The 27,036-nt window shown below is 46.6% G+C and overlaps 1 protein-coding gene across 3 annotated transcripts in view; it reads right to left on the minus strand.

Moving 5' to 3' along the window:
* The window catches only part of Epb41l3 (erythrocyte membrane protein band 4.1 like 3), a 208,686-nt gene that overhangs the window by 75,064 nt on the left and 106,586 nt on the right, over nt 1–27,036 (minus strand). The window lies entirely within an intron of this gene.

A 27,036-nucleotide genomic window follows, 5' to 3' on the forward strand; every position in this document is an offset into this window, starting at 1 on the left:
CGCGGCAGCTCAAAACTGTCTGTAACTCCAGTTCCAGGGGACCTGACACCCATGGCAAAACACCAATGCACATAAAATAAAATTTTTTAAAATACTGTGCCCCCAAAAGGGAAAGAAACCCTAACTGGGACAAACACACACTAAAATTGAATCTGTAATGACCAGTGGGGTCTCTTCACAATAGATTGTGGCCACAGGTGAAATTTCAAAGTCACCACACTAATTAGGATAGCAGATGGGGAGTGTGTGTTTGTTGGGTATGCTAACACCTGTGAGCATTAGAATGCAGGTATATGCTAACACCTGTGAAGCATTAGAATGCAGGTATATGCTAACACCTGTAAAGCATTAGAACACGGGTATATGCTAACACCTGTGAGCATTAGAACGCAGGCATATGCTAACACCTGTGAGCATTAGAACACAGGCATATGCTAACACCTGTGAGCATTAGAATGCAGGTATATGCTAACACCTGTGAGCATTAGAACGCGGGTATATGCTAACACCTGTGAGCATTAGAATGCAGGTATATGTTAACACCTGTGAGCATTAGAGTGCAGGTATATGCTAACACCTGTGAGCATTGGAACGCAGGCGTATGCTAACACCTGTGAGCATTAGAATGCAGGTATATGCTAACACCCGTGAAGAACGACCTGTACGACTAGATAATCCACTGGCTTCTCTACACCGACGACTCTCCCACCCCTGAGTCTACTGAATTCTTCTAGCAACAGCAAATGTCTTTGTTTTTTTTTTTGTTTTCACCCAATTCTGCTATTTCCTTTTGAATTAAAATATATAAATATGTAGGAAGGGTCACACTGGCAGCATCTGTCCTGCGGCTGGAGGGCGGCATGTATCCCTCTCTCTCCCTCCTCCCCACAGCTTTCTTGGCTCCTTCCTCCTGCCCGTGAACCCTGAACGATGACTCTGCCATATCCCACAAGAAACTCAAACAAAGGTCCTCATGAGCAATTCGCTGCCACGCCTGGAAAACATCCTGGGACACGAAACTACCACCTTCTAAACCAGACTGGCATCTTGTGCCTCCGTTTCCACATGCGCCAAATGAGAAGGTCGAACATGTTCAAACCCAAACAGCCTTCTTCGGCCACTTCTGTCTCTTGCTCGCAGAAGCGTCCATGTCTTAATGCCCATTCTTCCTCTGTGTAGCATGAGAGATGCTATGTCAAGTTGCATACCAATGGTAAATACCCTAGAGATAATATATGTCCTGCAATTCCTGGTCACAATTCTAATTACCTGGTTTAAAAATCTATTCGGAGCCAAGGGCCAGTGTAATACCTTAAGTAATGATATATGCACGGGTATGATACGGGATTATACGACTATGACCGCTGACTCTACAGCAGATCCACCACTTGGCAATAAAACTACTTCAGCAAAGGAACGTCACAAACACCCATCGGTGTTTTCATCCACACTCTGCATGGAGGCTCCTCCCCTCGGTCACCAGCTATTCCTTCTGCTGAGTAAAAGACTTATCAACTTGGCATGCGTTGAGCCGCCCTAAGCAATGCAAATATCAACCCCAGAACGAGACTGTGAGCTATGCTGCCATGACACTTGGCTTTTTAAGCGCAACTTGAAAGCAAATATTGCCCTTCCTTCGCCGGCTTACTCTGGAATCTGGTATGAGTGCAGAGGAACCACGTGTGTGTGTTGGGGGGGGGACGGTGAGTGCTGTGGAGTTCAGATTCCATAATGAATTGCAGGAAAGTGAAAGACACTTCTAGCAGTCAACTCATCTGAGGACCATATACAAGGCCGGGAATGGGGTGTAACAGCAGTTACAACTTAGAACCCCCGACCCTGCCTCTGAGCCCCGAGTACTGCAACATCTAAGGCAGTGGGCGCTCAACCTTCCTGATGCTGCGACCCTTTAATATAAGTCCTCCTGCTGTGGTGACTCCCAACCAAAAAAAATATTTCATTCAAAATGATTACTACTTTATAGTTGCAACTCCGCTACTGCTCTGATACGCGACCCCTGTGGGAGAACCACCGGTCTAAGGTAAAACCCATCTCCTCCTGTCTCCTTCTTTTAGTTCATCCAAAATACTAGGAGTAGTTTGAATTGTAAAGAGGCGTGACAACAGGATCAAATCTGGACAGTAAGACAACTGAAAATCCATACAGGCACCATCACTGAGCCAAGGACCTATGGCTGCATAGGCCGTAGGCCACAAGGGAGAACTTAATATTACCGCCCTATTAAATGAACATAGCAATAAACAGACCCCCTAACAAATTACCTTTATACTCACAGATTAGCGAATCTATAAAACTTCATGCCTGAAGTTTCTTCGTTTTGCAGCAAATGGTGATTAACACAGAGACCCACGATTACTCAAGGGGCAAAAAGCGAGAGTTCAGAATGTTCAGCCCTAACTGGACCATCTAGATCACATCTCCTCCCCGCAAGGCTCAGTCATCACTGAGGAAGAGGAGGTGGAAAGACCCTAAGGGCCAGAAGCAGGGAACATCCTCGGGCAGCTGCACATATGAACTTACAGCAGTTACAGCAGCACACACAGAACCTGTGCAGACCGAGCCAGCCAGCCAGAAGCCCTGCATGGAGTCAGGAGGTGGGTACCAATCCCACCCATAAATGAGGAGCCCCTGGCAACTGAAAGTTGCTGGGGGAGGAAAATTGGGTGCTCTTTGAGGGTGCAGTCCCTGGTAGGTTGACGATGCTTCCGTGCATGGTCCCACATCCAAGTATATGGGTAGTACAAACTGAATTCAGTAATTTAATAATTTAAATCACTTTTCAAAAGAGGACACAATGTTAGGGTAGGGAATGGGACGGGAAGGGACAAGTAGACCTGGGAGAAGTTGGGGCAAAAAATGATTTACTACATTGTGTGGAGTTCTCAAAGAACTAATAACAATATTTTTAAAACATCATTCGATGTCTAGATCATCTTTATAAAGGCAAACCACATGACCTAGGCTTCCACCTTGGCTGGATGACGAGAGCTAATTGCATGGTTTCCTTAGACACAGGAGGAAGCCATGGCTACCACCTGTTTCTGACTATTCTATGACACAGTAATCTGTGTCGTCCTTAGCATCCACGCCCCCACAAAAGGCACCTGCATGCCCTTCAGTCACGAGCATGTTTCTCTCTTGCCTGCTTTTTCCTTTGTCACCTCCATATTAGCTGGTGATCCCACCAGGGCGCTGGAGTGGCTCTTGCAGCTGACCCAGCTCATAACTGTTCCTCATCAGATGCCCTGGCTCTCAAAGTATATGTCCTTGTCAACACGCCTGTCGGTTCTGGGGCTCAGGACACACCATTCGCTCTGGCTCTCTGACTGCCTGGGCCCCTCCTCTCCTGGACTGTAAGCTGCTTCTCCGAGTCCAGCCCTACATTCAGTCCAATCAGGGAATTCGATTCTGAACCTTCTCTTCTGAGAGCTTTCCCGCAGCAAACAGCATGCTTCCCAGGGCTGTAAATACTTCCTGTGTTCCTTGTCCCCTGTCTCCAGCTCAGAGCTCTGTTCTGTGCTCAGAGCTGGGATCAAACCACCCCCTTGCCAACACCCCCGAAGTTCTTGCTCTCTCTCCAAAGCTGTTTCTCCATACCCTCCTTTCTCTTTGCTGAAGAAATGGAAATGTTGCTTTCTTCACAGTTCCAGAAACCCGATATTTCCTTTACCTTATTTATCTAATAAAAAATGATGGTTCTATTTCCCAAATCCTCTTAGAACTTGCTCCCCACCACGCCATGAGCCCCATCATTTCCCCACTAACTTTCCTTTACCCCCAACACTCCGCCCAATTCCACTGCTGCTCGCCTCTGTCTAATCTTCATAAAACACAAATCCAACCCATGACTCACTGGTGGGGACCCTTCAACAGCTCCCAGGGCACACAAGTCAAATCCAAACTCCTAATTACGGTGGCCTTGAAGTTATGGCTAGAACCCAGCTTCCTCCCTGGCAGCCACCGTCTGTTCCCTCCAACACATAATAGTCTCTCTTCAAGTATCTAAATTACATCAGTCTTCTAGAAGCCTCGAGGTTTTGGTGACGTAGAAGACATATTTTTCCCTTGCTTTCAAATAGTTTCCCGTTCTTCGAGTGTTGGCAGAGAAGCCCTCCTTGGTCACACAGCTGTCTTAGCTGTGTCTTAAAGGGTTTCCTCTCTACAGTCACCCAACACTGGAGTCATTCTTTGCGCTCTTGAAATTCGATCCGTTTATCACGGAGTGAGATTCCTATGTGTTCATGCCCCAATATCCTCAGCACCAAGCTATAGCTAGAAACACGGTGCTATACTAATTATTTGCAAAAGCTAACTTCTTTTATTCCTAGGTATACAATCTTGGAGGCATAAGACCTCTGCTCATATTTTTAGCCTTTGGGGGGAAAGTCTTCCAAGCAATAAAGAGTAGAGACTTTTTGTTTTATGGTTAAGTAAAGAGAACTCAGTTAAGTCTCTGAACTGAAGACCCTGCAAAGTAAAGATTTCCACAATTATCTGGCCTGGGTCTGAAAAAGCATGGAATAAAACCGGACTCGCTGAACATAGTGAACAGTGAGGACTACTGAGAACTCAAAGAACAATAGCAATGGGTTTTTGATCCTACTGCACGTACTGGCTTTGGGAGAGCCTAGGCAGTTCGGATGCTCACCTTACTAGGCCTGGATGGAGGTGGGTGGTCCTTGGACTTCCCACAGGACAGGGAACCCTGATTGCTCTTGGGGCTGATGAGGGAGGGGGACTTGATCAGGGGAGGGGGAGGGAAATGGGAGGCGGGGGCGGGGAGGAGGCAGAAATCTTTAATAAATAAATAAATTTAAAAAAATTACATAAATATGTGTGGGAAATGTGAGAAAGGAAGCATTCGTGTTTCCCGCTGCCCAGCCAGAAACATGGGCCCGTGGTTAGCAATGATGCAGCCGCGGGAACGCTGCTGGCCTCCTCAGACAGCGCTGCTGTCAGCAGAATGAAAACCTTCCCAAAGAACCAAAGGGAAAGGCTTAACTACTCACAGCCTCTCTATAAACAACAAGCGAAACACCAGTGGCTAAGTCGCAAGAACAGAAAAACACAATGACTACGAGAGAAGGCATATTTTAAATAGAGCTCTGTTTTTCCTATACCAAGGTAGTTCTTACATATAAATCATGTTCGTGTTATCACAATAATTTGGGGTATCATAAAGACCTCTTTATTATGCTATGAATATTCTATTCAGGATTCTTTGTTGCACTATTATGAGTAGCTGAGCAAACGGCAGCTAAAACTTAATAACTGGATGTCAAAATTGGTACAAAGGACAAGCGAGATGACCCAGCAGGTAAGGGTAGTTGTCAACAAGCCAGGGGACCTCGGTTCAGCCTCCAAAACCTACCTGGCAGAAGGAAAGAACTTGAAGCTGTCTTCTGACCTCTACATGTGTGTGACAACATGCACACACACACGCACACATACATAAGTACACATATACACTAAATGTAATAGAAAATTTCAAACAGATAAAATGGACAAATAAAAGTATAGAATCTCACCGGGTGATGGTGGCACACCTTTAATCTGCATGTGGAAGGCAGAGGCAGGGGGAATCTCTGAGTTTGTGGCCAGCCTGATCTACACAGTGAGTTCCAGGACATCCAGGGCTACAGTAGAAACCCAGTCTCTAAAAACAAGAAGTCTCGAATCTTATTTCAAGCTATAAATGTTTCTGTTTCCTTTTATAATCATCTTTATGGGTATAACACACGGAAATAGATGTCAGCAAATAAGTGTATTGTGTCATGTATGATGTTACACGGATAATTGATGCGTTTTAGTTTGCTGAGAAGCACAGACCAGAAGTAAGTCTCTTCCCTGATGCAGAGAGGCAGGTGCAGAGACGAGGACTCGCCCACGGGAGAGCGAGAAGAGGCCCAGCTCCTCCCACTGGACTCAGCAAATCCGGACCTTTCATGGTCTTTCTGTGATTTCTTTTCTCTCTTTCCTGTTTCCTCAACACAGGAGCAAGTTAAAAAGTGAAGCCATGCCACAGAGCTCTTACAGGAATGCAGTATAAACCTGCAAACTTTTCAAAGTGACCAAACATGGAGACTGAAGCCATAGGGTGATAGTGTTCGCTGTGCAAGGAAGCACAGATCCCCGCATCCATGCATGTGGTCAGCAGCAGTAGGCTGTGCATTGCCCCAGTGCTGGGTGGGCAGAGACAGGCAGATCCCCGGAGCTCACCTGTCAGCCGGCCTAGCAGGTTCAGTGAGAGATACTGTCTCAGGAAGTAAGGTGGGAAGAGAGAGGAGAAGACCCAGAAAGTTGACTTCTGATGGCCAAATGTGTGCACTGCGGCTGCATGTGCGCAAACACACGTGTGCATGTTCACGCACACAATGTACAAATACAGAAACTTAACTATGCATCAAAACAGGAGTCTCTGTAAACATGACATCAGTCTCCAGATTCACTCAACGTGAAATGTCAGGAAAAACTGAAGGAAACATCCCAGGGTGTTGAAATAGGTGCGGCGGGGCTGCGTCCCCAACACCCCGGCCGCTTGGCTAGCTTATGCCCGAAATAACAACACACAAACTGTACTCATTTAAACACTGCTTGGCCCATGAACTCTAGCTCTTACAGGCTAATTCTCACACCTGGACTAGCCCATTTCTAATAATGCGTGTAAGCACCCCAAGGTGCGCTTACCGGGAAGATTCTAGCCTATGTCCATCTTGGGTTGGAGCTTCATCGCGTGTGCCTCAGAGAGCAGAGCTATCTGGAGAGCGGAGCATGGCGTCTCTGCTCTAGAGGGCAGAGTTGTTGAGTCTCTCCGGGAGCAGAGCAGAGTCTGACCTCATTTCCTCCTCCCAGCATCCTATTCTGTTTACTCCTCCCACCTATGTTCTAAGCTATGAGGCCAAGCAGTTGGTTTATTATAATTAACCAATGACCTTCCTCCATCACCAGGGTTGGTTATAATTCTAGTTATGAATCTCGCTCTTGCTTTATCTTTTATTTGGAGGCTCATCTTCAGGGCAGAGAGCCGGTGTGTTGACCAGTTTTTATGTCGACTTGACACAGGCTGGAGTCATTTGGAAAGAGTGAACCTCAAATAAGGAAAAAGCCTCCGTCAGCTTAGCCTGTGGGGAGGCCTGCATTTTCTTGGCTAATGTCTGACTCGAGAGGGACAGGCTCACCATGGGTGGCACCACTTTGGAGGGGGTGCTGAGTTCTATAAGGAAACAGGCCAAGCAAGCCATTAGAAACAAGCCAGTAGGCAGTACTCCCATGGTCTCTGCACAGCTCCTGCCTCCAGGCTCCTGCCCTGCTTGAGTCCTTGTCCTGCCTTCTTTTGGTGACAGGCTGTGAGGCGGAACTGTAAGCTGAAATGAACACTCTCCCTTCAGGTTGCTTTCTCGCAGCAACAGAAACCTTAACAGCTGGCGACATGCAAGCGGAAGAAAAGTAGAAAGTGGACAGAATCCAACAGCTACCTATAAGGAAAATAACCTAGCGTAATTTTTACCTATGGATATCCCACATAGCACCTTGTCTATCATATACTATACAAATCACAGGACTTCATACCTCAAAATAAACGCGTGTGCCACCACCGGGTCTTTCTTAGACACGCTGCTGTTCCCAGCCCTCCACAGATCACAGCATGAATAAAAACCCCTGCTGGAATTTGATGACCTTTCATAAAAGAGAAGGTTAAAGGCTACGAGAGACAGCAAAGCCACAACCCTTAACAATGTACTGCTCTTAATGCTGGGCTCTCACTAGAATCAATATCCAATTTTACCTACATAAAAGGATATAAGTTCATATTACATACACACACACACACACACACACACACACACACACACACACTGGACCCACCCTGTTGGCCTAGATCAGTAAATTAAATCCCCTTCCCTACCTCTATGCCAATATAACCAAGAGACAAATGTTTTAAAATAACAACCAGAACCAATCAACTAAAGAGAGTTCCCCTAAACACTGTTATTTCAATAAGTTCATAATATTCCTTTCACCACTGTGCCTCAATATCTCTTTAAACATTTCTTTAAATTTGTTTTGCACGTCTACCATGGGTCTGGGTCTTCTTTCTGCCCTTCACACCTTGTTTTCTTGGTGGTCAGTGACATCACCTTCCCTTGCAGGAGCCCTTCATCAGCGTAAGGACAGTGACAATGGAGCTCTATTGGCCAAGGCGCTGAAGACCAGAAGACAGCAGGACCCTCTCTCCTGTCCACTACGTACTCCCATGTGTTTTTGAACAAATGCCTCAGCATCAAACAAATAAACTACCAGCACCAGCAAAACAAAAAGCAAACCTGAAACAACTCACAAGAGACCGAAATAATACACTGTTCGTCTGACACCCCACCCTTCTGAATAGCGGCCACCTCTTCCTCCCAGGATGGCCCCAATTCTCTGCTTTTAGTTGGGAGCCAAGCCTCTGGGAAGACTTGTGCTGTCCCCACATGCTTCTCGTTGCTCAACCTTTACACACTCCCCGTTATCCTAGAAAACTTACAGAGGTTCCCAGGGCCCTTTCAGGAGCCAATAAATCCTAGGCGACACGCAATCTCACTGTGGTTTTCCCGTCTCTCTCTTCTGGTTGGTTTATTTCCAGTTGCCTCTTTCCCTCCTCAGTTCCGAGCCAAACAGAAATCCGTCTCGCACTCCCCTTTCTTGGAAAGCTTAGCCACTAGGATTTCAAAAATAAAGTCAACTCCCAAATATATGTCCCTCCACATGTGTCTCCTCTCTGGATTTCATCTAGACAGCGGTCTCTTTTCCTGTTCTACGTTGGTATCTCAGGGAAGCCCAAGACCACTCATTTCTGCCTCCAAACCTTGAATGCCTCTAAGAGGTGACTCTGCCGCCACTCAACCCCCAAACCTGCCCCATTTCAGCCTTCCCCACTTCAGCAAGAGGACTCCCCTGGCCGAGCTGTTCACACGGGGTTCACAACACCCCTCTCTCCTTACCCAACACTTTGATCCAGGCCACACATTGCCTATTGAGTTTGTTTAAAGAAATAGTGGAAGGCAGACAGGAAGGAGTCAAAGGCAGAGACTACTGGTCAGGCAAAAACAGACCAATGATGATGATAAAGATCACACGTTGTGTGTCCAAGGTCACAGGGTCCGCTGTGGATGGGACGTGAGGGAGGCAAGCAAGGTCGGTTGTGGAAGGTTTCCTGTTTTCATCCTAAGACTTCCCTTGTTACCTGACGAACACTGTGGCAACATGAGGATCAATAGGATCAAAGGAGCCAGCTGGACTCTGTCAACATTCAGTTCAAAAGCAGACCAAAGGATGATGGCCCGCATGGGGCTAGTTACTCCTCAGAATGTCCACACTGATGAACATGCATGGCTGTTCATCAACTACCTTAAGAAATGTTGACAACACAGAATTGAAATGCTGCTTATTGCTTGTTAGCAATAAGGGACAATCCTGACTTATAAACATGTATATATACACATATACACATTATATATACGCGCACATACACACACACATATATATGTATACATACACACATAATGTCCATACTAAGTTTAAATCATATAAGCCAACATCTCAACTCTGATAGCGTTGAGTGATGTGGAAAGATGCTGCAAGAAGCAGAAAGCTGGAATTTCTATGAAGAAGCTGTAAGTCCAAACTATGGCCCCTGCAAACTTGTGGAAGACACAATCCACCAATAGGGGACGATTTTACTACCATGTTACATCTGCAATTCAGTGTTGTGAGTTGGAAATTTGACAAGATCAAATTCAAGTAAATAAACAGATACAACAGTCCTCTACTTTAAGAACGCTCGCTCTGAGTGGTGAGCCTGAGAGGCAGACCAATCCCTGCGTTAGGCTAGGACTCGGCCCAGGGCGGGAGGCGTGTGTGTGTGTGTGTGTGTGTGTGTGTGTGTGTGTATACCATGACGGGGCACAGTGATGGAGGAGGGGGTGCAAAGTGGTCAGGAGACCTGGGCTCGTGACCCACCCATGCCACGAGCCCAGTGATCTCAATGGAATTTGGTTTTACTTTCTGTTCTAAAATTCCAAAATTCTAGGTTTACTAAGAAGCACGGTGGTGGTGGCTGCATGACGCTGAAGGAAGTTTAGTTATCTAAGGGAGGTCAGAAGATACCGACTGACCCTCTGGCTAAGGCCAAAGCTCATTGCTCCCTGGGACAGGGAGCCATTGACAGCCTCATTCTACTGCCCAGATCAGTTGAAGCTTCGCTAAAGACTGGAGCCCACTAAGGTTTTCTTCAGGGCACTACTCAGACAATGGGAAAAAGCTAGAGAACATACTTCCCCTAAAAGATCTGAAAACTGGTTCACTTTCTGTTTGCTGTTAGCTTTTCAGATTAGAAGGGTTTAGATCTATAAGTGAGCAGAAAAATTTCCAAATACAGTTTAAAATATACATTCAGTATGCATCTGCATATTTCAAAACATATTGATACAATAACTATGTAAGCATTATGGACATCATATTTATCTAGTATTTTTATTTCTAAATCCAGCTGATGCCAGACATTAAAGTGCAAAATTCCGTCTTTAAAATACTATGCATCTTCCCCTGTTTGTTTCCTCAAGTTCCACCAATATATTTAAATGAAAGAGATAGTTGGTTTCCCCTCTTGTGAAATGAGGGTGTGAGCCACAGGGGATCTTTAACAGACCTGGGTAACCCTACTGATAGAAAAGAAAGGCTCGTGGGGGATAGAACTCTCTGCGATCAAATCTATGAGGGGAATGGCTAGTGGAATTTTTTTCTAGCTTTCATCTGTGTATTCCCTCAAAAGCACGAAGGTTTCCAAGCAGGGACTTCTGTACTTGAGAGCTCACGGAAGGGAAGCTGAGCATCCTAGAGTGTGGCTGGCTATTTCAACGGAGAACACACACAGCCCCACTGACCAATACTCCTGCTCTGGGCTGGAGGAAGATCAGTTAAGGCTAATACTGGCTCATCCCTGCTTCATGTAGGAATCTGTTCCTTCCATGAACATTCCCAAAGCAGCTGTTCTGATGAGTTCTCCACTCTGACAGAGCCAACCTTCTGAAAGAGGAAATGTGTTTGGTCTGCAAGTCGACCAATTAGAGTAGACGGTGGCTTCTTTAGGTTGAGTGATTAGAGATGGCTGTATGGGGGGGAGGGGAGGGGCGTTTAAGCAACAGTCAGATATCAAGAAGAATCTGCTATGTGGTGATGGGGCCGGGTTGAGATAATGCACACTGGGGTTCAGACCTTACATGGAAGATGAGCTTGAGGTGGTCCAGCCACAACACAAGTGTGGTTTAGCTGGGAAGAGGAGGGTATGAGGAGGGAGCAGCAGAGAAGATGTGGCAGGGGCCAGGACCTGTGAACCAGTGGATGAGGCTGGATTCTTTCAGAAAAGTCAAGAAGCATTTGAAGTGGGAGAAGAGAGTCTTCAAAACACATTTACAAAGTCTCTTTGGGCTTCTTGACAGGAAGCACAAGTGTTAGCTAAGAGAAACCAGCTTCCAGGCAATGGTAACAGTCCAGGTAACAGGAAACACCTGGGCTAGGGAGCACAGGAGAGGGAGTGAGCTGAGCCGGTATCCATCCAAGGCCAGCCAATATTCCCACTAGAGCTTTCCAAGGAGGGAAATGGGCAAACCCAACGTCTTCCAAATGTTAGGTCTCATAAACAAAAGGGTCCCTCAGGGTGAAATATTCCACTCTCCAACAGATAGTAAGGCAGGAGGCCACCAACAAGCAGGTATCACATTCCAACCAGATGTCTGCCCCAGTGGCTCCCCCACCACTTTTGATGCTGGAAGTCAGTAGCTAAGCCTGGCGAGCAACCCTTACAGCCCTCAAGAGCAAAGCCTGGCTCTGTCTCGTCTCTAATAGACGCCTTTTCGTGGCTTTGGGGGGTAGCTCCAGCCTCCCGGGTAAGTAAAACATGTAGGGCTGAGGTGTTCTTCCAGACTTCATCTGGGAATAAGAAGATACACAGCACCTGTCTCTGGTGTTCACACCTAAGCTGACAGAGCCCTAGTCTCCACGGAGTTAACACGAGGCTGCTTACGACTGCCACTGGGAGCCTGAACAGGTCCTATTTAAAGTTTCTATGAGGGCCACACAATAACCCCTTTGGTGCTATTAATGGCTTTAATTTTCTAAATTGCGTACATGACAATTCTGTCTTGCTCTGAACGGACTTAGAATAAACTCCCCACATGCAGCACAGGGCAGCGTTTACCTCCAGTTCATTTATGGTTTTCATTTTAACGAAGTGTTCGGCATACGACAGAAATAATTAAGTTGTTGTTCCTGGGGGTTAGAAACTGCCAAAAACAATCTGTATTTTTAGAAGTTAGAACAAATACTTGGGCTCTGTTTCCTGATAGCTATGCTCACAGCAATTCATTAGCAATCCCTAGCAGTGAAATGGAGTTCAGAATTGACAATGTCTTCATTTCCCTTTCCCAAAGGCAATACGTTAACAGCATTCTGAAGACTTTATGAAGAAAGCATTAAATCAAAATAGAGATTGCAGAACACGATGAGACATATAACAGCGAAGTCTCGGTCTTTATGGGGAATTAAATCCTAGAAAGAATGGGCGCGTAAGCTAAGGATAGCAACGGCTCCATTTTCTATTCACTGTAAGTCACTTCGTAAGAACAAACACTATCATTATGCCCTCGGTGTGTACAGTATAATTTAAACACTGCATATTCTCTTCCCAACTAGTCTTTAAACAAGAACTACCTCTAAATCAAAGACACTGGTTCCCAAAAAGGGAGACTAAAGGACAATGGGTCTTCAGGAGTTGGCTGCTGATAGGGCTTCTTAAAGCCTCTTGTGATGTTATTGCTACTTACCAGTGGGTTGTGCCCAGGAAAGGAAGGATAGTTGGTCACAGGGGAGGTATACACTCTTCCAAACTTATTGTCACGGCTGTGTAATGGACATGTCCCTTTAATACAGCTAGGGCCGCGTACAATTCGCACGTCACACGAGAGTATTTAAATGGTGAGAATAGTCCGAAGCCGTGGAAATTGACTACGTAAAGATATGTTCCGCTTGTTTATGCTACAGACAATTACTTTAACTGTGTAAAGGTGTGTTATGTTTGCCTATGCTACATTTGTGTAACCTTCCCTGCCTACGGCACCTGATTGGTCCTGACAAAAAGCTGAACAGCCAGTCAGAAGCTAGCCAGGGAAAGGAAAGGTGGGGCTGGCAGGCAGAGAGACTAAACAGAAGGAGAAATCCAGGCTCAAGAGGAAGAGAGAAGAAAATAAGGGAGACGCCTAGGGCCAGAAGCCAGGCAGCTGCCAGACAGACAGACAGAGACAGCAGGAAAGTAAGACATAGAGAAAGAAGAGGTTAAAAACATCCCTGAGATGAAGCATGGACAAAGAGAAGCAGGCTGAGTTGGAAGAGCTAGTAAGACATGAGCATAAGAGAAGGCCGAGATTTATCACTGATACGAAGTCTCCACGTCATGATTTGGGAGCTGGTTAGTGGCCTGAAAGGAAGAACCTGGAATACTACAACAGCACAGCTTTCTTTCTCTCTCCTGCTCGAGCTGCACACACTGGGAAATCATGAAGCCTCGACTTTACCTATCTTCCTAGATTATGTGATCATCTGTAAATCCATCTGGCCAACAGGCTGTCTGATGCCTTTTATTTAATATAACCCAGACATTAGTAAACCCAACTTTTTAGTAAAATTCTATTTTATCGTAAAGATTATTCTTCCTACTACTCACTTAAGTATAGCTGGGAAGCCACAAGCCCTCCCTTCTTCCTTCATAAAGAGAGGTCTCTAACTGAGGGTGAACCTTCAGCATCCTGCCATAGGCTGCCCTCTAAAATAACAGGAGACCATCGTTGCTTCTAAAGAAAATAGAAACGGCAACGCCTGCTTCCAAATCCTCGTCAGCCCTAAACTTCACAAGGTGGGCCTAAGCTTCTAAGTTGGCAAGGCTACATTTTACTCCATCATAGACTTGAGAATTAGCAGGCCCTAGGTCAGAAGCAGGACTCTCCAGTAGTCTATGCCCAACCCCAACAAAACTCCCAGGCGTCCCCTTTAAGAGGTAAACACAGACAGTGCATTTCCCTGCACTCTTGGCCAACTCCATCTGATCAGCACAGAGATAAGTTTGGCACCTTAACTCAGGAGCATGTTTTCCTATTACCCAACATCTGACTTTGCGTCTGCGAGAAATATGGTGTGAGGTACAGAGAAGGAATAAATTACCACAGACACTGTCAAGTCATGGCTGCTGCCACCAAGAGCTCTCCGGCTCCCGTGCGGCTTACCCTCATAATCACGAGATTTAAAAACAGGGAGAAGGTTTGACTAAGAAGCCCAACTCATGCACCTCAGTGAGGGTGCCAACATATCCCCTTCTATCGAAGGACCTGTGGTCATGTATTGGTGACTGGATGGTACCTTATCCCACAGTGCTGAGGACAATGGAAGATGGCTGCCTCCAATAACCTGGACATTTAATTCCCTATCCAGAGAGCTTTCAAGCAAGCAGACCCTGAATGATATGAGTGCATGAATGAGCAGTCTGTGCTTCTGTTATCTCGCTACAACAGCACAGAGAGCCTCACTCACTGTTGGAGCCCTGTTAATTCAAACAAGAGGCAGAGCGAGGAGCCAGCCTGCAGCTTTCTGAGGCCTTTGCAAGTCCTAAGGCTTTGATCTCTGCAGTTCGCTCCTAACAGGAAGCTTCATGCACACCCCCAAAACTCATCTCTGGAAGGACTTGTGGTGACAATTAGAAACAAAAGAGAGAAAGCAAGCAAAGCGAAGGGCCTTTCAGGAACTCAGAGAGACAAGCTGCCCACAAATGTCGCATCTCCAGGCAGTAAGTCCTGAAGACCTGTGTAGCATGCATAACATTAGGTCAAATCAATAAAGAAATATGGACAAGCCACTCCTATTGTGAAGAACTAAATGGACACGAAGATTCCAGACATCTATCACCGTTTTCATTCAATTCTTATGAAAATCATACAGTGTGGTGGGGATTAGGAATTCAAACGAGTAATGTTTGGATATAGTGCTTCCATTAACTTAAAGTGACGCATCTGAAGATGTCTTGGAAACTCAGCTCCAGGGCAGGCTGACCCCAAGCCCTTGGCTGTCCTGTGGTCTACCAAAACTGAGCCGTAATGAATACAGATTACCATTGCTCGGCTCCATTCCCACACTATGCGCCACTGGATCAGTTTACCCTTCAGCCTCAAGATTTCCAGGCCACTCACTCATTGTATCCCAAAGCCAAATGAATAGGATTTAGTCTTTCCCGACTTCTACAGTATGGCGCCTCTGATGGCTAACAATTAATTAGTTCACAATGACATCCATCACGGCTCTTGCAGAGAAAGGAAATGGGGAATTCTTCTGACGCGTTAGACAGCTCTACACTCCGAAGGTCAAGCAGACAATTGAGTTTTTCAATCCTCAAGACAAAGCAGAGGACAACTATTTAATTATTCCGCTTCTACTGTACGCATCACCTCATCTTCCTGCCGGCTAGAACGGACGGAGACTGTACGGAGGGAGGCACACAAATGCCTGGGCTGCAAACAGTGCCTCATCAAGTTCTCCCGGAGGTTCCCAGGAGGTTTCCTTCCTCTAGGGCTGTGTTTCAGGTCCATACAACACTGGTCAGGCTCCCAATTTGCACCTGAAATAGGTGGCTGGGACCGCTTTAGGAAAGGGGACCAGCTTCTCTCTTCCTTCAGCAGGCTAGCCAGTGGCTTGTGACTGAAGCTACACGCCACTATTCTGATGATAGGGGCCTGCTTTCTCACACAATGTAGCGAAGAATGATTGAACAGCTACAAGGTGTGATGTTTTCTTCCCATTACTTTTCTCCAATAGGCAACTAAGCCAATAAAACAGCTCTTCCAATTTTCAAGTCCAAATATCTCCAGATCAATGAGAACTCACTCAAAACCTCACGGCCAAAAATTCACTTGAAGGAAAACCGAAAGGCTGACACCCAGCGCATCTCAACAATGCCTACGGGTTCTTTAGATTTTTTGTTTAATGTCTTATCACAGCAAAATGTGTTCCCCTTCATGTGTTGATAATCATTTAATTACCATATTTCCCCCAGGGAAATCAGTTTAGCACCTTCGGTTTGCCAATCTGAAATGCTAACATAAAAACAAAGTTTGTCTAAGCAAAAGCCTTATGTGCGACCATGATACAGGGCCCTGGGTCCTCCTCCCAACCTCCGTCCCGCGGGGGCTGCACACAGAAAGGAAGGAGTGCTGACTCTTCCCACCCCACCAGCAACAGCGGCCTGCACACATTAGGGGGAGTTCGGCACTGACAACAGGGGAGGGAGTGGACTGACTCCTCCCACCCTGCGCTCCTGGGAGGTCCGCCCACAGCGGGGGAGGGAGTGGACTGACTCCTCCCACCCTGCGCTCCTGGGAGGTCCGCCCACAGCGGGGGAGGGAGTGCGTGTTTACGGCAGAGTGCAATGCAGAAGAGGACAGACTTCATAGGGAGGGAGGATGCTGCACAGGGACCAACTGGGATGAGAGGAAATAGCTCGTTCCGAGGACCATGATGGAGGGGTCTTCGGTGATCATCCCACAGTGCTCAAAAGCTTCAGATTCTACTCTGAGAAGAAAATATGAGCTGAAAGTTTCCCGGAAGCCGCATCTTGGTTTCATACTCTCCGAGGGGTGACTGGTAGATAGCACGTCACACTGTGCGCGGCTGCAATGGCGCAGGGCTCCACGGCTGAGAATGTCATGAGACAGAACGCAGGGCCTGCAACAGAGGCTTCCCTGTTCATAACGCACCGACATCTTTGGATGTGCTTTGACTTACGGGTTTGTCTTTTACTATAAAAACTTCAGGAAACTGTTAAAACCCTGGAACATGGAATGTGGAGTATTCTCAATCATTGTTCACAGGCCAAGGTCATTCATAACTGGTTCCAGAATAAACTAGTTCTTAATACTTTTCACGGCAAGGGTGGTGCTTCTGACACATCAAAAACAAATCTGCAAAATATTTCTATTAGATGTGAATAGCAGTGAAAATTATAGTTATCACTTTGTGTGCATATATGTGTACATAAGTGTGTGTGGTGTGATATATATCACATATGAGTAATATCATATATATATATATATATTTGTGTGTGTATCAGAGAGAAATGGACAGACAGACAGATAGACAGACTCTGACTCTGTGTTTACCCAGGCTGCTTCAACTGCTTCTCTACCCCATTTCCTAGGCCAAGGTCGCTCACTGAACCCGTAGCTTCCCATTTCAGCTAGGATGGCCGGCCAGGGAGCCTCTAGGATCCACCTAGTTCTGTCCCCAAGCTCTGGGGTACAAGCATATGCTGCCATGTCCAGCTTTTACACGCAGGCGTGTCCCCAGCCCCTCTACCAGTTCCTTAACAAGCTTCTAACTAATAATGTATTTTACTTCCAGGTTACTTCATATGGAAATAATTACATTCGTTTGAATAATTCTGAAATAAACCCTATTTGTCATCTTTTGTTAATAAACTTGGTTGTGCCGTGCAGCAAACAGGACAAAGCAGAGGTCTAAGGCTCGTGAAGGGTGATGTTCTGGTCATCTACTTGGTTGCCATCTAGACCCCTATTAGAATTGTATGTTATTCAGGCCTAAGCACAGTCGTATGGAACCTCTGTACTACGGAGAATTCCATTACATTCCCATTACTATCTCAAACTAAATCTTCCCTGAGTCCCTCCACCACAGCCTCCATGCCCCCAGGGTCTTAAAGTCCGTGCAAATCAACAAAACATACACAATCCCAACAACTTCATGTCCTGCCCTTACAAGTTGCGCACCCTTCTGATGGAGGAAGGTCATTGGTTAAAAAATAAAGAAACTGCCTTGGCCCATTTTATTGGTTAGAACATAGGTGGGTGGAGTAAACAGAACAGAATGCTGGGAGGAAGAGGAAGTGAGCTCAGAGACGCCATGCTCCCCTCTCCCGGGCAGACGCGATAGCTCTGCTCTCTGAGGCACACTGCGATGCAGCCAGCCACCCGGTCGGATGGTCGGACATGCTGAATCTTTCCCGGTAAGACTGATGCTCCATAGGTTATTAGAAATGGGTTAAGAGGCTGAAACTAATGGGCCAGGCAGTGTTTAAAAGAATACAGTTTGTGTGTTGTTATTTCGGGGCATAAGCTAGCCAGGCGGCCTGGGTTCCGGAGACGCAGCCCCGCCGCTCCTACTACAACATTCTTCCAACACACTTGCGGAGTGGCCGTCTCACCACTTCTAAGATGGCACACTGTACCGTTAGCCTCACCTCCACAGCCTCCATACCTCTACCTCCGACCACCTCCTCCTCAAACTGGACATCCTCCCTTGGCCATTGACTCCAGTAATTACCCACAATGCTGAACCCGGCACCCCTCTGTGTATGGTGTTTTCTCTCCACAGTGGTTCAATCGGAAGAGTCTTTCTATGGTGGAGTCTATGGCCTAAGTTAGGTACTAGGTGCATGCCACCGAGGAGTCGCTGGAATCTAATCTTTGCCCCTCGTCTCTTCTTCCTGAAGGCCCCGGGGCGAGCAGCTCCCCAGGTCCTACCACAAAGTGAGGTGCTGTGCCTCCCAGAGCAACACGTCTAAGTGACCACAGACTGAAACCTAAGCCATGGACCCGAACAAGCCTTTCCTTGGGCATCAAGGGAGGCTGTCACGGTCACATTTCACTAGGAGTAAAACCGAGAGGAGAAGAGCTGTTGGCCTTGTGGATGGGGGCATAGCCAGTCCTTGACCAGAACCCACTCTCTGATACCAGCATCATGGAATGAGATCAGAGCCTCCTCCTCCTCACATCACCCAACTAGGTCAGCTTCTTCCAGGTCTTTCGGTCTGAAGGACAGAACAAAGGCCTCCACATCGGGGGCTCAGGAACTGCCATGATTCACCTTCCCAAAGCCTACCTCTAAGATTGGGGTTCAAATGGAGGGTGATGATTCACCTCCCCAAAGCCTACCTCTAAGATTGGGGTTCAAATGGAGGGTGATGATTCACCTCCCCAAAGCCTACCTCTAAGGTCTGCATAATGAAACCAGACTCTCAGCATGCCGTGAACTAGCTGGCATTCAAAGGACCCGCATACTAGTAAATAATCCCAATGCAGGGAAACTGTGAGTGTTCCACGTAGAGACAACTCAGGAGGAGCACTTCACTCTCCAGAGACAACTCAAGAGGAGCACTTCACTCTCCAGAGACAACTGAAGAGGAGCACTTCACTCTGCAGTGAAAGGAAAAAAGCCAACATGTCTTTTATGCTTCCTAAAGCTATTTTAAAGAATGGCCCAGCCATCTCAAACCCTGATCCTGGGCGGATTCATGTTTGTCTGAGGACTAAAGAGAGCACGTTGAGAAAGGAACAAGAAGCTGAGAGCAAGCGCAGAAGCACCACCCCAGGCCTCACCTAGACAACATTTGACTGTAAGCGATTTGAGGTGAGCCCTGTCTTTTACAAGGCAAACAATAAAAACCAGAGACAGATGCTAAAACGCCAGAGATAATGATGGAGGAAGGTCATTGGCTAATAAAGAAACTGGCTTGGCCCATTTTATTGGTTAGAACATAGGTGGGTGGAGTAAACAGAAGAGAATGCTGGGAGGAAGAGGAAGTGAGGTCAGAAGTAATGCAGCTCCTCTCAGAGCCAGACGCCTCAGACAGAAAGGCATGCTCCGCTCTCCCGGGCAGATGCACGCAATGAAGCTCCTCTGACCCAGGATGGACGTAGGCTAGAATCTTCCCAGTAAGTGCACCTTGGGGTGCTTACACACATTACTAGAAATGGGCTAGTCCAGGTGCGAGAGTTAGCCGAGAAGAGGCTAGATAGAAATGGGCCAAGCGGTGTTTAAATGAATACAGTTTGTGTGTTGTTATTTCGGGCATGAGCTAGCAGGCGGCCGGGGTGCTGGGGACGCAGCCCCGCCGCTCCTATTTCAACAAGATAACCCTTAGCAGGTTCCCATCGGCCTTCCTTTCTCTCACCCAGTGACCACAGATGACGCTCAAAGTTCGACTCGGTTCCTTGCCAGCTGTGTGACTTTAAATTACACTAGCTCCCTGAATGTCAGTTTTTATCAGTTGGATAATATAGACAAAATATATCTGAAACTGACAAGCGTGTGCACACTGAATAGTATTTAGTGTGGAACAGTGTGCACAGGAGACACCTGTGTATGGCCGTCACTGTCTTAGATCAGGAGAATGTCTCTTGTGACAATCTCCTGGCTAGAATTTATGCCGGGATTAATGAGGGAAAAAAAAACTGGACATCTTGTTAAACTCAAATAACAAGTGGGGCTCAGGTTCTTTAAAATGAATGAAACACTACCCATTCCTTCAGAACTTTCTAGGCTGTAAGGACCGCATGTGTCCTCCTGACCATACTTAATAGGAAACCAAATTAGGAGACAGGTTGGACTCTCAGTGTCATTCTGTCAGAAAAGCAACGGCTGTGTCTATCAGTTGTGAGCCCTTGTCATCGCCAATGCCTTGCTTCCACAGTACCCTTGAATATCTGGACTTGGGAGATGATTATCTTACCCCGGGAGCATCTCAGAAGGGAGACAAGGCTGGCATGGGGACAGGATTCCCTGATTAGCTAGGGAGACCAGGGAAAGAAATCTAAGACTCAAGTTCACAACTGCAAAAATCCCCATTACCAGATCCTATTTCTTATCTACCTGGTAAATATGTTGTCTTCTTCAGTTAACTTCCGGAGACATCAGCCAACAACAAAAACATCTGTGCTACCTCCCAAGCTGAGCCCTCTCCCCGGTGGTGATGGGAAGACATACGACAATCTACTACAGCTCCGTTTTTACATAATGTTGCCCGAATATCTGCAGGCTATTCAGCCCACTGAAGTTGCCTTTTCTTCCAAAGCTTTGCTCTCTGTTTTCTGGCCACACGCTCGCACTCCGCATTCCTGGGTATCTTCTTTTACACAAGGCACACCTAGTAAGAACCAGAGCTATCGATGACCCACACACCAGGATGGTCACAACATCCAGACCAGCTAAGCAAACACTAAAACCCTGGATTAACTATGAGAACACAGATGACTCTGAGGGATTGAAGGCTAAAACCACTGCCCCTCAGGGAAGGTTACAAGGGTCAACCTGGGTGGCAAGGTTCAGCTTCAAGATCTCAGCAGCAGCTCAAGATCTCATCGGCAAGATGCCCGGAAAGTAATTAAGTAATTAAAGTCATGATTGTGGGCTGGGGTGAAGCTCAATGGTAGAACGTGTGGTTAGCAGGCTCTGTGTTCCTGCCCTAGTAACACACACACAGATACTCACATGGGCGCGCACACACACATACACAGATACACACACGGGTATGTAGGCAGAGGTTGTTTGTTTGTTTTCTGACCTCCCAAATCCGAAATAAAAACATAGAAACTGTATTATTACAACACTGCTTGGTCTATTAGCTCACTCTTCTTTATAGCTACCCCCACATCACAGGTACACACATAGATACACAAACATAGACACACACATACACACATAGGCACACACACACAGATACACACATAAACACACAGACACACACACAGATACATACAAGCATACACACACAGACACACACAGACACAGATACACACAGGCATCCACATACACAGACACCAACAGGCACTCAAGCACACAGACACACAGACACACACACACAGACACACACACAAGTACACTTTCATAACCAGACTGCTATAATGTTAATAAATAATCTGAATAATCTTAAATGGCTTTGTGTTTTCCTAAAAGAATAAATACTTCATGATTTCCTTGCAAATTTCTGGAAGTTTAGTTGGCCAGAGCCCTTGAAAAGAACGCGGGCTCTCAGCTGACCTCAACCAGTCTCTCACGACCTTCAAGGTGAAGGTTCACTGCCTTGCAGTAAAGGGTCCTAAACTGAGTGCATCCCTCACAGGGGCCCCAGTGAGTCTCCCAGGTGGGACAGTCGGAGGCAGCTGTCTCTACGGAACATGGAGGCGTAATGAACAGAAGGAAATGTGGTGGGAAGAAAGACGGTGGGGAGATTTTAAAAGGGATTGAAGACATTAATCTTCCTATTTCATGGTTTGGTGCTCTGCCATCATGCTACTTCCAAAGGAATCTTGAGAGATCAGAAAGTAAATCTCCTGGCCATGACCCGCATGCGCTATGCCTGCTCTATTGCTCCCGCAAAGCAGCTGAGGCGGGGAAGACATTCTGTCCACCTTCTCTTCAGGGCGCTTCACTTCCCTGTCTGCTAAGAAGATTTTGCTATCATCTGCCATCGTTCCAACGTGTGAGGTTGTTATTTCAGTCACCTCACCCATATTCACTCGGTTAACTCGTCATTCAGACACGCGCACAGCTGATCATCACTACCCACAGGCACCAAACCTGCAGAGTCAACCCGCCACTGATAAAACAGACCACGGGCAAAACTGAGTCTGCGCAGAGTACATGCAGCGTCAACCCGCCACTGACAAAACAGACCACGAGCAAAACTGCGTCTGCGCAGAGTACGTGCAGCGTCAACCCGCCACTGATAAATCAGACCACAGGCAAAATCGCGTCTGTGCAGAGTGCGTGCAGATTTTTCTGTATTATTATCCCCTCCAACGATCTACGCATTTACATTCTAGCAGGTGTTATAAGCAATCGGTAGGTGATTTAACGGAACCTGGAGAATGTGCACAGGTTTAAAAACCAAAGTAACAGCTTATCTTTCCATGTAAGGGAGCTGCGCATCGGTGGACCGTGGCGTTCTCTCCATGGATCCCGAGGGATCTGTATATATTTCATTTACAATTTGCCCTGTTTTTTTTTCCCTTTTAATCACTGAATATGTTGTATACTGCGATTATTAAAATAAATATATGCAAATAAGTAACCTCCAACCCAGACTCTGACCACAAGTTGCCTGTACTACAGAACACACGGGAAATTTCTAACAGGAACTGCAATACAATATAGTACAATGCACACAAACAATAGATGCTTCTAATAGGAAAATCAGAGAAAGCTGGTATTGTAGCCTAACTTTTAAAATAATGGTTAAGAGCTGACAAAACAAAACAAAACAAAAAAACCCAAAATCTCCTTTTTTTTCTCATTTCAGTCAAGGCATTAATATTAACACATGGTAAATTTGTGCTATTTCTTTACAAAATCAGTTTTTGGGGGACCCAGGTAATATGTGTCCCTAAGGGACTGGTCTACCAACAGGTTTGTGCCTAGATTCCAGGGAAGGACATGGCTGGAAGCCTCTACTTAGCAATGGGACTTCTGCAGGAGCAGAGGCTCCCAAGGACCCCTTCCCAGCCGAGTGAAACACCACCCCTTTTATAAAGCATAGCCCAATCACCAGGCAGAGGGGCCCCTCATCAGTGTCAGGGAGCCCCAGCTACATTTCCTGCTGCAGGGCCCAGCTGGACCCCATCTCTTCCTCAGCAGGGAGCAAGCAGGTTTTACCTTCCTAGTAAAGTGTGCATGTCCCAGGAATGTGTGGTGAACACGATGGCCTCGGAGCCATTTTCGAGAATGTGCCATGAACCTCGAAACGTACTTGATAAAATTGTCAAATTGTGTCAACATGTTTCGACCTTTTTAAAATTCATTGTCGGCTTCAGCACGATCGAAATGCTGAAGAGGGGGGCAGGGTTTGAAATAACTGCTGGGTCCCTTTTTAAAGCAGAAAATCATTTAGATATGCAGCGACCGGGCGTTCTAGAAGGACCAGGACGCTCGTCACACGATGACGGCACGGACCAAAGGTTTTCACTCTCCACTAGAGAGGCGCACAACAGATTATGTGCATGAGCCTCTTTGGTCTTCCTGTCCTCAGTGAACCCTTCCACGACTTTGGTCCAAATATTAGCACCTTCCTTCATAAAAGGGGTGAAACCCAAAACATGCCAAATTCAAGTAAATTCACTTGACTTCTCTCCAGTACCTTCCTTAAAACTCTAACAAAAAAGAGGCAGACAGAGGGGTTAAAAGTATTCATTTTCACTCTTCCCTAGCATTTTTCAATAGCCAATTCCCTCTGATTAATAAAGAGAAAAGCCCAGACTCTCTCTTCTGTGAAGAAAATAAACAGGGCTTAAGTCAGACGTCTTCCTCCCCCACCCCACCCCCACAGTGAAGCAGTGGATCTAACAATATGCAAATGAGCTCTGGTGAGTCAGTCAAGGTCAGGACAGCTTTTGGGAGGAGAAGACGGGAGGGTCAGGAGTTCAAGGCCATTCTCATAGTGAGTTGAAAAAGTCAGCCTGGCTACACGGGACCTTGTTTCAAACAAGTTTATTTAGTCAAATTATCAGCTGAATTCCCTTTCCACAAAACTACATTGAAGCTTTCCGGGGACTCTTTCATTTTCCGCATTTACCTCCTAAAACATCAATATTAGTAGTGCTTATATGATTCCCTAGCACTCAGTACAAGTTCACTTCCTGCCCTTCCAGGTGCACGAAAACCACGAAGAGCCACCCTGCTTGACACCGAGACTTCATGGAAGTCTAACTGCGCCTAAGAAGTTCAGAACGATGCCCAACTGGTGTAGGAGGTCCTTCTGCATTTGCGTTGCTTTCATTGGTTATTAAAGAAACTGCCTTGGCTTTCGGTAGGGCAGCAGCTTAGGTAGGTGGAGGAGACAGAATTGAATGCTGGGAAGAAGAGCAGGAATCAGGGAGACGCCATGATTCTCCTGCCCAAGGCGGATGCTGATTAGACTCATGCTGGTAAGCCACAGTCAAGTGGAGATACACATGAATGGAAATGGGTTAAACCAAGATGTGAGAGTTGGCCAAGAAGAGGCTAGATATAATGGGCCAGGCAGTAATTTAATTAATTCAATTTCTGTGTGGTTATTTTGGGGGGGTTAAGCTAGCCGGGCAGCGGGGCATGGCCCACTCCTCTTACTACACCCAACTAACATGTCGTTTGACAGAGGCCGCTACTAAGACAAGGAGATGCAGCAGCGTTAGAATTTTTCTATCTGGTCAAACTCAGCACTGTAAGAAAATAAACAAGGAGAGAAACTCGACTAGGTTCTCCTGCCCAGTAGATTTTCCTTCACTTAGAGAACTAAGTAAGGCTGGGACCCTGAGAGGGAAAAGTCAGGGTTTACACTCCTACTCTCAAAGACATTGTAACAAAGCCTGCAAGCCAACAGCCACCATAGGGCCGAGAAACGCCAGGGAAAGGGTAAATCTCAGAGGATACAAGGCCCTGAGAAAGTTCATTCTATCTCAACCAGAAAGAGTTCTTCTTAAGATAAACTGACATCTGAGACCCAAATGAAGAATGAAGGCTTCTGTTAGGTAGACGGCTGGGGTTAGTGACACAGGAAGAGGCTAAAGAGGTCCTCAGGAATCCAGGCAGAGGAAGACTCAGCTGTGTGCGATTAGCACAACCTTGGAGAGGCGTGGCCAGGCTTGGAGAGGCGTGGCCAGGCTTGGAGAGGCGTGGCCAGGCTTGGAGAGGCGTGGCCCCGTTGGCATTTAAGACACAGCAAGCTGGTAAATAGAGAAGAGATTAGGGAGCACACCTGGGGAAAAGTAATGGAAGGGAGATGGGGGGAAGGGGTTTCAGACGCTCAGGAGAAGGAGATGGGGTCTGAATGACTGGACGTATATGCAAATGAAGATGAGCTTTGAGGGGCAAGGACAATGGGGTCCTCATCATCACCCTCAGTGTCTAAAACGGTGGGTTTTACAGACAGAGGTGAAAGAGTAGCCCTTTAATCCCCCATTTCCACATATTTTTTTCCTGGCTAGGTCCCACCCTATGAAAAGGCTTTTAAAAACCACCATCCAGACACTAATCAAGGGGTTCTAGAAAGAACCCACAGAGTGTTGTGGGATAAGACTCAGCATCCATCAGGGTGGTTGGCCACCCAGTGGGCAGGGCACTCCACCTCCCTGTTAGGAAACCAATGACAACCACAATGCGGTCTCCCAGGCATTTGCTCTCCGCTTTCCATGCAGGACCACACTCACTTGCCATCCTTACCCCCCTCCCCTTATTATAATAATAATTAAAAAAAGGCCCCTTATAAGCCTGGACATCTATAGAGCGAAAGAGAAATGAATCTCTGTTGTTGTCTTGTTTTGTTTTGTTTTTTTAAAGCATCTTTCAAGAGACGCGGTAGTCAACACAGCAGATCGTTGTCTGCTCTAAGGAGCAGAACTGGGGAAGGAGGCCACGCATTTGGTAAACAGAAGATAAAGCTGGTTGTGTTTGTGTTGCATCTGAAGTGCTCAGAGAAGAAGAAAATGTGGGATGGGATGGTGGAGAGAAGTTAGCAGGCAAGCAAATGATCGGCTTTTCCTCCTGTTTAAATGTCTGCTCTGTGATGCTAGGAGGCTATTATTGTGCTCCCGGTAGAGAGAGACTTGGCAGGGCAAGGCAGGGCAGAAGTCTGAACCCTGTAGTCAGAGTGCTAGACACCAACTGCCTCTGCAATCAGCGGTGTGACTTAGGGCCAGTAACAATTCCCCGAGACCAGCAGTTGATCAGCGGGGATAGCATGAATATTCACAAAATCAGACAAGAATCAACAGCTTCCGAGGGTACAGAGGCAATACATATTCTTTGAAAGCCCATAGCATGTATTATTCAGGTACCAGGCATTACTTATTACTTATGTCTTACGTTGCTAAACCCAATACATCCAAAATTAATATGATAATTAGACAATAAAACAGGATACGGCAAAGTAAAGTCCCAATTTTTTTCCAATTTTAAAAATTGTTTGAAATGTCATACAATGTGTTTTGATCCTATCTACCCCCTTACCCTCCCACCTCTATGTTTATTTTAAAAGAAACAACTCATCAGCTCCATTTTCTGTGGCCTATGTGCTCCTGGGCGGGGCGTCCAGTGGACGCTGCTGACACCCCCCCCCCCCCCCCCCCCCCCCCCCCCCCCCCCCCCCCCCCCCCCCCCCCCCCCCCCCCCCCC

The sequence above is a fragment of the Alexandromys fortis genome, unplaced genomic scaffold (assembly GCF_014885135.2).
Source record: "Alexandromys fortis isolate MF-2015 unplaced genomic scaffold, M_Fortis_MF-2015_v1.1 scaffold_143, whole genome shotgun sequence".
In the NCBI taxonomy this organism is placed as follows: domain Eukaryota; kingdom Metazoa; phylum Chordata; class Mammalia; order Rodentia; family Cricetidae; genus Alexandromys; species Alexandromys fortis.